Here is an 8,966-nt window from a genome sequence, read left to right as displayed (position 1 = left end):
GATCCACAAGCACTATAAATAGCCATTGTAACTCACTATTGTGACACACGATTTACAGACAAAATACAGAGGAAAGCACGGAAAATACAAAGGCAAAACTATTGTAAACGATTCGAAAAGGAAATAAAAGGTAGCATTTTTTTGATTCGTTCATTTCTCGCATGTGCACGTTATTTTTCTTGAGATTTGGTTCGAATAACCCAAAACGTGGGTTGCGACAATGACCAAAAATGGGTGGGGTTTCGAAGTTTCGAACCTAGATCTACCCCGAGGCGTGTTCATTTTTTATCCCCCTAATGCGCAATATCGACGTTAATTGTCTTTCAAATTTGGCCCCAATCTTTATTTTTCTTTATATTAGTCCTTTATTTATTGTATATATATTTTTATTTATTTATTATTTACATTATTGTCATTATATAAATATATACATATGTTTTTTTTAAATGATTTTCAATTGATTTTTTTTTACACTATTATTATTATATGTACATATTTTTTATTTATTTATATTCATTTGGTTATTTTTTAATACTATATTATTTTATATATATATATACTTTTTTTCAAATATTTTACTTATAAGCGTATTATTACTATATATTGTAATTTCTTTATTTAGTTTTTTTTACTTTATCTATAACGTATATATGTATGTTTTTAATAGTTTATTAAATAAGCCAATTATCATTATATGTATACTTTTATATTTGGTTTATATATATTTATTTTTGTTTTTGGTTTTTTATTGTTTATATTATATTATATTTTCATATTACTATCATTATTGTTTGATTATTATTTTCTATTTTACTCATTTATATATATATATATATATATATATTTCATTTATTTATTTATTTTTTCCTTTTATTTTATTTTTTACTTATTTTTATTCTTCATTTTTTCATTATTCATTTTTCCCCTCTAACACATCTTATGACTTTTTAAGGGTATTTTCGTTAATTAATCAGAGGTAAGTAATTCATGATCAAATTTTACCTTTTAATTTAAAATTACAATTTTCTTAATTAAAACAACTGGAAATTACGTAGTACCGAAAGGGCGGTTCAAGGGTGCTAATCCTTCCTTGACCGTAACCAACTCTCGAGCCCGACATATTTATGGTAAGACGCAGATTAGGTAAGAAATAGGGTATATGATCAACCCATTTGTTTTAAATAAATGATCGATGGCGACTCCAATCCATATTTTTCAAATCGAAGTCTAATTCCGGGGCCCACCCGAAAGACGGTTGCGACAGCTTGGCGACTCTACTGGGGACACAGGTAAGTGAGTCAGGCTAAGGTAATTTCCAGTTGTCTTTTTAACGAAAAGGGTAAGTTTAAATTTTAAGGTAACATTTCGATCCTTATTTCTTACTTTTGATTATATTTTTCGAGTAAATAGTTGACTGACCGTTTCTCAATGATTTCATCCTTCCAAACTTTTTCATCTAAAGGATCTATATCCGAGCTCCGAACCCGTTTTAAGTGGGGGTGAAAGCGACGCCTTCGTGTGAATTTATTCATCGTATGGGCCTAGCAAGTAACCTTCGGGATTCATATACCTTATGCCTTCGTGTGAATTATTCTCCGTATGAGCATAAGGGAATGTATCCTCCCGAGTTTAACTTAGTCCACACAAGCTTGTAATGGGCTTAGGACTAAGGGTATGGTAAGCCCAATGGGGCACCAACAAGGAGAACTCGGGTATCGTTTTTTTAGAACCTAAACCGGGAGACTATGGAGAAATAGAGCCTACCCCAAAACCTCATTTCAAACCCTAGGATTCCAGAATTATTTCATGCTTTACTTTCTGTTCAAAGCATGCGAACTAGACAAATATGCGGTTAGGATTTGTTTGAGATTAGCATACGGGATAGAGATCATGTCCGAGTAGGAATACTAAGCATGTTCGGGTAGATCATGTGGGTAGGATTTTTCATTTTATTATTTTGATTTACCTTACTAACTCTTTTTATTTTTTTCTTTTATTTATTTACATATGCATCATTTAAAAGAGATGTTATCCACCAAAACGTTTTGTTAAACATGAATAATCTGCATTAATGGACAAAGGGGTTGTAATACAAGAGATAAAATACAGAGGACAGTCTACAGGGCGACTATGTGTCACATTCAATCCAGAAGACGTGGTACCCGCAATAAAAGAATATGTCACTTTGCTACATTGTAAAGGACTTCGAATGGACCAGAATTTACACCGAGCACACTAAAGTCAAATTTTTTAGAGGCAAAGGTTGTAGGGGCAAGACAAGGAAAAAGTTACTGACCTGAAGATTCCTTTCAAAAACTACGAGAACAAGATGAATTCCAGAAACAAGTCGATAAGCTTCGGATTGAGGACTTCAATGACACTTTCGTTAGAAACAAGCTCGACAGAGAGTGAAAGTCGGAGATGCAGTCATTCGAGACCTTTTTTTGGGGCAAACAACTTGTCACTTGCATATTTTGGCGAAAGGAGCTTGAACGGTTCGACAGGGTATTCAATCGATGACAGACGAAGGCAGAAGACTAGTCAACATGTCAGAAGCTGTCAGGATATTTTTGTCTCTTAAAAGATAAAACACTTTTGTCCCCAATAAGGATTATCTAATAACCGACATGTTTTTGGATCAATAACCGACATGTTTTTGGATCAATGCCTCGAACATTTCATGCATTTTGCATATACATTTCATTTTTAAGCATTTTCATGAAATTAAGTCAAGGAGGATTCGATGAAGTGGATTTAACCACATAGAAACAAGATTGTAACCTTAAAGAAAAAACTAAAAACAATACAGTGAGAGCCTGATCAGCTGATTGTAGGACAAAGCCTGCGAGGATGATCTAAGAAAAGAATCCCCATATCCTAAGGGCTACGATGTTAAAGTTATTAGCTGTTACCACATAAGAAGCCCCAAACATTCCTCTGAAAACTGTAAGGCACTTGCCGAAGAATGGGGCATGGCATATACCATTTGCACTTAGAGGATTGTTTTGTTTGAACACGTCTTCGATCTTTCATGTTTGCTTAGTCTTTTAAAAGGATTGAATTTATGCTACTTTCTATGGTGGAGCAATTGAACAAATCTTAATCTTTAGTTCTTCGAATATTAAATGAATTAAGGATCCTTTTAATTCTTCAAGAATTATAGATTTTTGACATATGGAAAAATTAGACCTTTCTTATCCTGTCTCAAATCCCAAGATAAAATACCTCGATTCTTTACCCAAAATAACTCATGGTCATTACCAAAAAAACCAAATTTTGACATTACCTCCCTTTGAAATTCTTGAACATTGCCTTTATCTTTTTGATACACCCATACATCTCTTTGAGTCAAATAAAGTCACACCATTGTCTTTTTAGACTCAAAATTGACATTTTAATACCATTAAAACCCAAGGCATTGAGCTGTTCATTTGAACATGAGCATTCTTCTAATTTGGAGCATTTCGTAGATAGCCTGAACATTGAGACATCTGGGGAGCAAAAAAAATCATTCTAAATAATTCTATCATGCATTAACTACATTATTTTCATGCGAATAGAATTAATCCTGAAAATCTATCCCCCTGGGGATACCTCTTCTGTGAAGACTTACATGTATGAAATGATGAATGACTTTCTTTCTTTATCCCTTCACAACAGGAGAAAATATATATCCCTTGTGTCCCCTTTTGAGCCTATAGTATTTTTCTTCTGATTCAACCCTAACCAAGGATCACCCTCCACACTAGGGGGCAAGGTGGAAGAAATCTGCTCACATGAGTGAAGGCATCAATCCAAAGGAGATACCAAAAGGTGGACCAAGTGGCAAGTGCGAAGATCCAATCAAGAACAAAAAAGCAAAGAAGCAAAAAACAAATAAAAAAGAGAATCAAGAACAAAAGAAAAGAAGCAAAAATCAAAAGAAAAAAGGACAAAAAGCACATGCAAAGATTCCCTAAAGACAAATGGCACATCAAGCTTCAAACTATGAGATTGATCAAGCACAAACATTCCTGAATCACTTCACTCGACGATCATAGAGCATCAAGAGAGAGACATTTTGAGCAAGACATGATTGAAGGCATCAGAATGAATTGATCCTTGGTTCAATACCCTGAAACACTTGTTTGGGTCTATTTATCCTTTTCTTTCATAACCATGAACCCTGGCCTACATTACGTGCCTTAAAAGTCCCTTCTAATCATACATGGATTTCTAAACAGAAGAGACTATCTTCAGATTTCATCCCGCCCATCAGGATTAATCTTTGTTTGCAAAAAACAATGTAATTAATGCATGGTAGAGAAAAATAACAAAGGGGGTTCAAGACATAAATCCTGAATAATGTCTTGAAACCAAAGGAGAGTTCGAGTTGAAAACCTGAAAAGGCGGCTCGAATATAAAAATTGTGCAACTGAGGCGATCACACAAATTCCTTGATATGGCATCACACAACCCGAGTGTGACCACGAAGGTTGGGAGTCAGAGAACACTTCCATTAGAGGAGCATGCAAGCTACCCCATCAAACCGTTGAGCATCAAATGCCAAACCTTTGAGCATCAAATGCCAAACCTATGAGCATCAAATGCCAAACCTTTGAGCATCAAATACCAAACCTTTGACCAAACATAATAACCTGAGATTTTTTTTTATCCTTTCCTTACTTAACCACTTCCCAAAAATAGCTTTGATCTTGGCACTTGTCAAATAGCTATAATTCATTGAAGGATTAACAGTATAATTAATTCTTTGATATCCGATGAACTCTAGTTTATGATTCGTCTCAATTGTAAAACCGTGAAAGTGACAATATTTTCAAAACTTTGGATCAAACATTTTTCAAAACTCTTTTAATTGATATTTTCATAACTTTGAAAATAAAAAAAGAAAGAAAAACATTTTTTTCAAACAAGACAGTCTCTTTAGAGTGGATCTTGGTAAATGACATGTGACTTTTAGACACAAAACTCATGCTCAGAATCAATGCTGAAGCAAGAAATGAGGAACATTTGGGGAATCTTTGAAGATTCAACATCAAATATTGGGGCATTTTTGGATATTGGGGCATCATTTGGGGATTTAACATCCTAATGTAAATTATCAGACCTTTTTCAGGAGATAAAATATAACCAATTCATGTTACATGCATCTTATGCATACATTTTAGAGCATCATATTTATCATTTTCCACATACATAATTTTTTGTAGCTTTTCGAGTCAAGTTTCGACTTCAAGACGAAGGATACTCGATTCAAAAGCACCTTTAAAGATTTATGTTGGTTGCTTAACTCAGCAGCAAGAAGCTACGCTTCGACCAACTCGACAGATTTAAAGTTTCTCTCGAACTCACAATTTGCTCGAGAGTTCAACTTCACAACGAAGGGACCACTGGTTGTCAACAAACAACTTCAATTTCAGAGATTGGACTCCAGACAACGCAAGTTCAACTTCACGAAGAATGGACTGCTGGTTGTCAATAAACAATTTCCCAATTTCAGAGCCAATTTCAACTTCACAACGAAGAATATTGGAGTCAAGACAACGCAAGTTCAACTTCATGACGAAGGGACCGCTGGTTGTCAATAAACAACTTCCCAATTTCAGAGCCAATTTCAACATCACAGCGAAGGATATTGGACTCCATACAATGCAAGTTCAACTTCACGACGAAGGGACCGCTGGGTTTCAACAAACAACTTCTCAATTTCAGAGCCAATTTCAACTTTACAACGAAGGATATTAGACTCCAGACAACGCAAGTTCAACTTCACGACGAAGGGACCGCTGGTTGTCAATAAACAATTTCCCAATTTCAGAGCCAATTTCAACTTCACAACGTAGGATATTGGACTCAAGACAACGCAAGTTCAACTTCACGACGAAGGGACCGCTGGTTGTCAATAAACAACTTCCCAATTTTAGAGCCAATTTCAACTTCACAGCGAAGGATATTAGACTCCAGACAACGCAAGTTCAACTTCACGACGAAGGTACCGCTGGTTTTCAACAAACAACTTATCAATTTCAGAGCCAATTTCAACTTCACACCGAAGGATATTGGACTCCAGACAACGCAAGTTCAACTTCACGACGAAGGGACCCCTGGTTGTCAACAAACAATTTCCCAATTTCAGAGCCAATTTCAACTTAACAGCGAAGGATATTGGACTCAAGACAACGCAAGTTCAACTTCACGACGAAGGGACCGCTGGTTGTCAATAAACAACTTCCCAATTTCAGAGCCAATTTCAACTTCACAGCGAAGGATATTGGACTCCAGACAATGCAAGTTCAACTTCACGATGAAGGGACCGCTGGTTGTCAACAAACAACTTCTCAATTTTAGAGCCAATTTCAACTTCACAACGAAGGATATTGGACTCCAGACAATGCAAGTTCAACTTCACGACGAAGGGACCGCTGGTTGTCAATAAACAATTTCCCAATTTAAGAGCCAATTTCAACTTCACAGCGTAGGATATTGGACTCAAGCCAACGCAAGTTCAACTTCACGACGAAGGGACTGCTGGTTGTCAATAAACAACTTCCAAATTTCATAGTCAATTTCAAATTCTCAGCGAAGGATCTTGGAGCCAAGACAACACAAGCTCAACTTCACGATGAAGGGGCGGCTGATTGTCAATAAAATTTCATTCAGAGTCAATTTCAACTTCACAACGAAGGATATTGGACTCGAGACAACACAAGATCAACTTCACAATGAAGGGAAGGCTGGTTGTCAACAAACAATTTCCCGGTTCCAGAGTCAATTTCAACTTCACGACGGAGGATATTGGACTCAGAACAATGCTACTTACTTGGATTTCAACTTCACGACGAAGGATATCCAATTTGAGGCTCAACTTCACGACGATGGGGCCACCTGCGGTTTCAACTTCACGACGAAGGGAATTGTGCACACAAGCATCATCCATCTTTAGATTGGATTTCAACTTCACGACGAAGGATATCCAACTCAAAGAAGGAGTATCTGTCAACAAAGACCTTCGAGTTCGACTACGCTCAGCTCCAAGGCACATCATTTACAGCATAACTCAAGGCTATAAGGGTTATCTGCCATCAAAATTGTCGAGTTCGATTCCATTCAGCTCAATGACACATCAATCGCACTACTTCCCGGTTACAGTCGAGGTTTTCAAGTCGAGAAGAGGACCTGGGTTAACCGTGCTTTAGTGACAAGCAACTATTTTCAAGCAAAAGCTATCTGTCAATGAAGATTTATGAGTTTGATTCTGATCCAAGGTCTTTAAACCGAGAAGAAGACCGAAGGGCAATGAGAAGCCACGTGCTGATTCAAATTCCGAACTACGGCTTCAATTTCATATCATTTCAAGATGAACTCAGCTTCACGACGGAGGAGTCATCCGTAACTCAATTCGACAGGGAGTTATTGAAACATCAGAGTCAATTTTCAACTCCACCGAACGAAAAGTGTGTCTTTTAATCTTTGCCCTATCCCCGTTACACGACTATGGGCAAAGAGGGGCAGCTGTCAACACACATTTTCGTCCTACTAGGATTCAAACTCCTAAAAATATGATAGAATTTTGCTAGGATTCAAACTCCTAAAAATAGGATAGAGTTCTACTATGATTTAAACTCCTAAAGATAGGATCCACAAGCACTATAAATAGCCATTGTAACTCACTATTGTGACACACAATTTACAGACAAAATACAGAGGAAAGCACGGAAAATACAAAGTCAAAACTATTGTAAACGATTCGAAAAGGAAATAAAAGGTAGCATTTTTTTTGATTCGTTCATTTCTCGCATGTGCACGTTATTTTTCTTGAGATTTGGTTCGAATAACCCAAAACGTGGGTTGCGCCAATGACAAAAAATGGGTGGGGTTTCAAAGTTTCGAACCTAGATCTACCCCGAGGCGTGTTCATTTTTTATCCCCCTAATGCGCAATATCGACGTTAATTGTCTTTCAAATTTGGCCCCAATCTTTATTTTTCTTTATATTAGTCCTTTTATTTATTGTATATATTTTTTTATTTTTTTTATTATTTACATTATTGTCATTATATAAATATATATACGTATGTTTTTTTAAATGATTTTCAATTGATTTTTTTGCACTATATATTATTATTATATGTACATATATATTTTTTATTTATTTATATTCATTTGGTTATTTTTTAATACTATATTTATTATTTTTATACATATATATACTTTTTTAAATATTTTACTTATAAGAGTATTATTACTATATATATATATATATAATATATATATATATTATATATATAGATATATATATATATATATATATATATATATATATATATATTGTAATTATCTTTATTTAGTTTTTTTACTTTATCATTATACATATATATGTATGTTTTTAATAGTTCATTAATAAGCCAATTATCATTATATGTATACTTTTATATTTGGTTTATATATTTATTTATTTTTGTTTTTGGTTTTTTTATTTGTTTATATTATATTATATTTCATATTACTATCATTATTGTTATGATTATTTTTTCTTTTACTCATATATATATATATATATATATATATATTAATATTTCATTTATTTATTTATTTATTTTTCCTTTTATTTTATTTTTTTACTTATTTTTATTCTTCATTTTTTTCATTTATTCATTTTTTCCTTCTAACACATCTTATGACTTTCTAAGGGTATTTTCGTTAATTAATCAGAGGTAAGTAATTCATGATCAAATTTTACCTTTTAATTTAAAATTACAATTTTCTTAATTAAAACAACTGGAAATTACGTAGTACCGAAAGGGCGGTTCAAGGGTGCTAATCCTTCCTTGACCATAACCGACTCCCGAGCCCGACATATTTCTGGTAAGACGCGGATCAGGTAAGAAATAGGGTATCTGATCAACCCATTTGTTTTAAATAAATGATCGGTGGCGACTCCAATCCATATTTTTCAAATCGAAGTCC

This window comes from Hibiscus syriacus, unplaced genomic scaffold (genome assembly GCF_006381635.1).
Source record: "Hibiscus syriacus cultivar Baekdansim isolate YM2019G1 unplaced genomic scaffold, ASM638163v2 tig00003041_pilon, whole genome shotgun sequence".
Lineage (NCBI taxonomy): Eukaryota > Viridiplantae > Streptophyta > Magnoliopsida > Malvales > Malvaceae > Hibiscus > Hibiscus syriacus.
Note: the sequence above shows the minus strand (reverse complement) of the source record.